Here is a 6,258-nt window from a genome sequence, read left to right as displayed (position 1 = left end):
AGAGAACTGAAGCTCTGTAAGGGAAATTGGGACCTTGTGACAACTCTTAGCACTCTTAAACTACAGCTCCCAGAATTCTTTGGGGGAAGCCATGACTGTTTAAAGTGGTATGCTATTGCTTTCAATGTACAGTGCAGATAGGGTCAAAGTCTGTGTATCAGACAGTAGGGCATTAAGTTAAAGTGAGGGGAGATGCCAGTAATTGGTACTTTTGCAAAAACAAGGTATTTCTTCCTGTTTGTTTCCCAATGGATTTTAATTTAATATTGCCTGAAGCAGCACAGAACAGTTCATTATCTTCAACAGCAAAAAATACTGCCGTCCTTTTAAAATACAGCGCTGCTGACTGAGCTGAATGCTTCTTATTTAAACTTCATCAGCCTTTCCATCATAAATTCTGTTGTGGAGGAAAGGGGAGGGTGTTGAATTTATGACTTCAGCCGACCGAGTCACATGCAGCAGTTTGTGGAAAGTTTTATTTTGTTTTTGTTTTTTGGTTCTCGTATATGGCTCTTTATCTAGAGAGATATACAAAAGAATAATCCACACAACACTGTCTTACCATATGCAAGGTAAGGTAAAGGTAAAGGGACCCCTGACCATTAGGTCCAGTTGTGGCCGATTCTGGGGTTGCGGTGCTCTTTTCGCTTTATTGGCTGAGGGAGCCGGCGTACAGCTTCTGGGTCATGTGGCCAGCATGACTAAGCCACTTCTGGCGAACCAGAGCAGCGCATGGAAACGCCGTTTACCTTCCCGCCAGAGCGGTAACTATTTATCTACTTGCACTTTGATGTGCTTTCGAACTGCTAGGTTGGCAGGAGCAGGAACCGAGCAACGGGAGCTCACCCCGTCGCGGGGATTCAAACCGCCAACCTTCTGATTGGCAAGTCCTAGGCTCTGTGGTTTAACCCACAGCGCCACCCGCGTTCCTTATATGCAAGGTACTGAGACAATATCACAATTGCCTCTCTCCCTTCTCCGAACTGGCTTAAAAACAGGATTGGCCATTATGCAGCGTACAAGGCTATCACTAACTAGTAGTCACGATGGCTGTATGTATTGGAAGAGGCATGCCTCTGGACACAAGTTGTTGGGGAGAATGAGAGTGATGTTGTGCTCAGGTCCTGCTTGTTTCCCATAGGTATCTAGCTGGATACTGGATGAAAAGGATGCTGAACTCGATAGACGTATGGCATGATCTAACATGGGTCTTCTAGTGTTCTTAACTCAAATAGTTTTATATTTCTTTCTTTCAGTGTGAACAAGGATGATCTAGATGTGATACTGGACGCATGTCATGTTTATTATTTATTCCCCGCCCATCTGATTGGGTTGCCACAGCCACTCTGGGCGGCTTACAACATATAAAAACAAACACAATACAGTGGTACCTCGGGTTACAGACGCTTCAGGTTACAGACACTTCAGGTTACAGACTCCGCTAACCCAAAAATAGTACCTCGGGTTAAGAACTTTGCTTCAGGATGAGAACAGAAATCGTGCGGTGGTGGTGTGGCAGCAGCGGGAGGCCCCATTAGCTAAAGTGGTACCTCAGGTTAAGAACAGTTTCAGGTTAAAAACAGACCTCCAGAATGAATAAAGTTCTTAACCCGAGGTACCACTGTAAAACATTAACATTTTTCTTTTTTAAAAAAAAACTTCACTATATAGGGCTGCCTTCAGATGTCTTCTAAAGGTTGTATAGGTACTTGGCTTGGGGGGGTCACTTAACTCCAAACCCTCCAACATTTCTCTGAAAAAAAAAGGGACATCCTACAGAAAAGCGGGACATTCCAGGATCAAATCAGAAACCAGGATGGCTTTTGTAAATCCGGGGTTGTCCCTGAAAAACAGGGACACTTGGAGGGTCTGTGTATGGGTGAAATACATTCAGCAGCGATGTCTGTTGTCTGTGGCACAGGCCCACAGTTAGTAGAAATGATATATTATTCTCAGAAGGAGTGGAATACAAGTGCTGCCACAGAAAGAGTAAACAGCAGACTTCAATAACCTTAATACTTGTCTTTATGTGGCACCAGAGCTGGCCAGTTGCTGACACAGGCTATACAAAATACAGCCTCATTAAGAAACCACACACACACACACACAGGTTTGGAATTGTAAAGTGGATGACCTTGACAGGCTTGAATTCCACAATATTTTATGTAGGTTTTTTCGTGCCTACCTTCTTTCTTGCCAAGTAGTGACTGAGAATCTTTTCTTGGATGAGGCTCAGCTGGAGTTATGGGCAAACAATACTGCAAGGACGTTCCTTCCTGCTGACACAAAGTATTATGCTGATTCTTATTACAAATAAATAAAACTGTGCATTAAAAGCCTGAGAGGAAACCTGTGTAGAGAGCAGCTGTAAAGGTCCCTCTTGTGTCTTAATGCAGAGTATTGCTCACTTCCCTAAGGAAGGAAACAATCAAAGCATCCATAGACAGCAAAATACAACATGTTTACATATATTATCATTAAAAAAAAATCTCATAAATATTGCAATGCAAAACTTCTGCTATCTCCTGAACAGTCCAGGAGGATTTTATGCAAACTGGCCTCATAGCAACAATATTTCCTAGTTTGCTGAGTGCCCTACACTATCCTAGTGTGTTTTTGGCATGTGGGAGTGAGGGGGGTGCTCATGTTGTAAGACCACTCAAGTGAAGTGCAAGATCCCTTATGAACTTCCTGCGTACATTTATTGAGCTTGTCAGGTGGCAGTGTGCCTGCTTACTCTTCCAATCAAGGCAATACATTGCCAGCGTCTGGGATCAACGTAGGAACCAATTCTTTGTTTTTCTGCATTCAATCACACAGAAGTATTGCCATCACGTAAGAGCAGAAAGTGAGTGACCCTTTTCAGACTGAGGGGTGCATTCCCCCATGTGGGCAGAGCAATGGATCCGACTCCAACCTCTATACAGTGGTTCCTCTGGATGCGAACAGGATCCGTTCTGGAGCCCTGTTTGCATCCTGAGCAGAACACAACCCGTGTCTGCGTGTCTGTGGGTTGCAATTCACCACTTCTGCGCATGCACGTGATATCATTTTGAGTGTCTACGCATGCGCGAGCGATGAAACCCAGAAGTAACCTGTTCCATTACTTCTGGGTTGCCTCGCAACCTGAAAACACTCAACCTGAAGCATATTTAACCCAAGGTATGACTGTATAGTGGGACGCGGGTGGCGCTGTGGGTTAAACCACAGAGCCTAGGACTTGCCGATCAGAAGGTCGGCGGTTTGAATCCCCGCAATGGGGTGAGCTCCCATTGTTCGGTCCCTGCTCCTGCCAACCTAGCAGTTCGAAAGCACATCAAAGTGCAAGCAGATAAATAGGTACCACTCCGGCAGGAAGGTAAACAGCGTTTCCGTGCACTTCTCTGGTTCGTCAGAAGCGGCTTAGTCATGCTGGCCACATGCTGTACGTCAGCTCCCTCGGCCAATAAAGTGAGATGAGCGCCGCAACCCCAGAGTCGGCCACGACTGGACCTAATGGTCAGGGGTCCCTTTACCTTTACCTTATGACTGTATAGTAGCTTACAATCCAGTCATGTAAAAGCCAAATGAATCTACACACCAGATGCACTGGGGGGAGTGGGGACATGTTGTATGTGACATCATGCATGTGATGTCCCAACATCATGTCAGGATGTCAGAGGAACCAGGGGGCAGAGCCAAACACGGCAGCAGTGCGGCTTCAATGACTAGTAGCCCCTCCTGCTGCCACTACTGGCCAGGGGGCTGCTTCCCCCTCCTTCCCCTCCGCAGCAGCAGCAGCAGCAGGAGGAGGAGAAACCAGCCACTGAAGCCACGTTGTAGTTGGCCCTGATATTCTGAACATTGGGAGGACCCAAAAGAGTTGGGGCCCCAGGCGTTGGCACCTCTGCTACACACACATTCAACAGTCCCCTCTTCACGCAGCCAAGAAGCATTATCACATTTCTTTTTTTTTTTTTACTAATCTTTTTATTGATATTTTGGAAACGACATCAAACAATACAAAAAAGAAAAAAGACTGAAAAGAAAAAAAAGCAAGCAAACAAACAAACAACAACAACAAACAATGCCTATAAACATAAAACAGACAAACCAACATAACATCACTCAATTGACTTCCTTCCATCTCGGTTTAGGCAAAATAAACTCATCGCTTATCTGCAGATTGTATTATATCAGCTCTTTACATCGCAGGTTTTAGATTCCGCCCACTGTGATTTTGGTAATACCTAGATTGATTTCAATGTAACTTAGAAATTTATTCCAGTCGTTCGTAAACTTAACGATTTTTTGATGCCTAATTTTTTGTGACATTCTAGCTAATTCTATATACTCATATAATTTCATTTGCCATTCTCTAATGGTGGGGATATTGGAAGTTTTCCAGTTTTGCGCTAACAAAATCCTGGCGGCCACCATTGCATATTGAAAGAATGTTTGGTCTTCATTTTTGATCTCCTCTCCGATCATACCTAAAAGGAACGCTTCAGGTTTTTTGGGGAAGGTGTATTTCAGTATTCTTTTTAATTCATCGTAAATTTGTCCCCAAAATCTTTTCACTTCGTCACAGGTCCACCACATGTGAAAGAAATTACCCTCTTTAGTTTTACATTTCCAGCATGTGCTGTCTCCGGTCTTATACATCTTCCCCAGTTTTGCCGGGGTGATGTACCAACGATACATCATTTTCTCCATGTTTTCTCGGAGAGCAGCACATGAAGAAGCATTATCACATTTCATTGACACAAAAGCACTTGAGGAGGGTGTGAAACTGGGGGAGAGTCCCAAGAGCTGGGCATTTGACCCTGAGACCCTGCATTCCTGACACATTGCTATGCACTAACGCATTTGGAATTAAATCCCACTGATATTATGGAAATAAGTTCCAAGTAAATATGTTTAGGATTGGGGAGCCGGCATGCTCAGGATCACGGAAAACTGATTACCTATGAAAAATTAAGCATATTGTTTTTCCACAGGACAGGGGGCACACAATCACATTTGCTCTATTATGTGCAAGAAAGTGTCTGTGTCCCGCTCCCGTTCTCATTGTAATCTTAAATATACACATTTGAAAGATACTTGCACTGAACATTTTGACCAGCTTGTACAAAAGCAAGATCAGGTTATGAAGTACAGGGCATGTGCTGGTAAGTACATTTACAAGTACAACTATTTTCCCCCTGACAAAAGACTCTTAAGTGTTTTTAGCTGGGATGGAGATGGCAGGAAGGAAAGGGCAAAACACCCCACACTGGGTAGCATAGTTGGCACAGTGGTCCAATTAACACAACCCAGTGGGAAATTCTCTTGTGCAAATATTAAAACTGCTGTGCTCTAGCACAGCTCTCATTTAATTAAATGGGAAGTACACAAAAAGGATTTCTGACATTTCTTATGTACTACAATGCTCTCATCTTTATGGCTCCTAAAGCCTAGAATTTGCTATCCCCCCCTTTCTTTAATACCATTGGCAGATGTAAGCCAGTTTGGATGAATCATTGTTTATCAACTAGAAGCCTGGGTCAAATCTGTTATTAAATCTGTTTCTACAAGAGCTATGTAAACCAAACCTCACAACGAACACATTCTCTGAAGTTTGCACAAATACCCCCCCCGTGTGTTTTTTGTATGTGCATATTGAATGTGTGAGACAAAGAACACAAAGGTGAAATAATTGTAATATGAATTGATCTTTTAATTTTGTAAACCAATTCTCTTGCAATGTGTGAGGGGAGAAACATTGATCTTTGTTCCCACAGAAACATCTATCAGGGAAGTCTGCTTGCAGCTGCTATTTTTGAACAGCAGCACAATGGCAGATGGAAATGCAACTGTGCAGAGGCAGCATTTTACAGGAAGTCATTCCAATGAAGTACCAGTAGTTCATGCAGATGCAATGGTTTTCACTATTCTACTGCAAGATTTTCAGATTGCAGTGGTGCAGTGAAAGCAGATGGATTTATGTCCCAAGCTGCCTTACCTGAATAATGTTTTTGCACGCAGTGGCATTTCAGGTGGTTAAAGCATCACTGTTTCCATGTATGAACCAGGCCTAACACCTATATCCAACAAAAGGAGCATAAATGCAATTAGGACTGTGTTGAGCTAAGCTTGTGTATCTCTACATCCAGGTAAGAGCTAAGGTGGGAATGTGATAGGAATCGTAGCTCTTCCACTCCCAGCTGCAAACCAGGTGAAGTGAAGCATGCATGTTAAGGGCGCTGGAGGGCTGATACCTGCATAGAACATAATGCA

Source organism: Podarcis filfolensis (genome assembly GCF_964270895.1).
Source record: "Podarcis filfolensis genome assembly, chromosome: 4".
NCBI lineage: Eukaryota > Metazoa > Chordata > Lepidosauria > Squamata > Lacertidae > Podarcis > Podarcis filfolensis.
Note: the sequence above shows the minus strand (reverse complement) of the source record.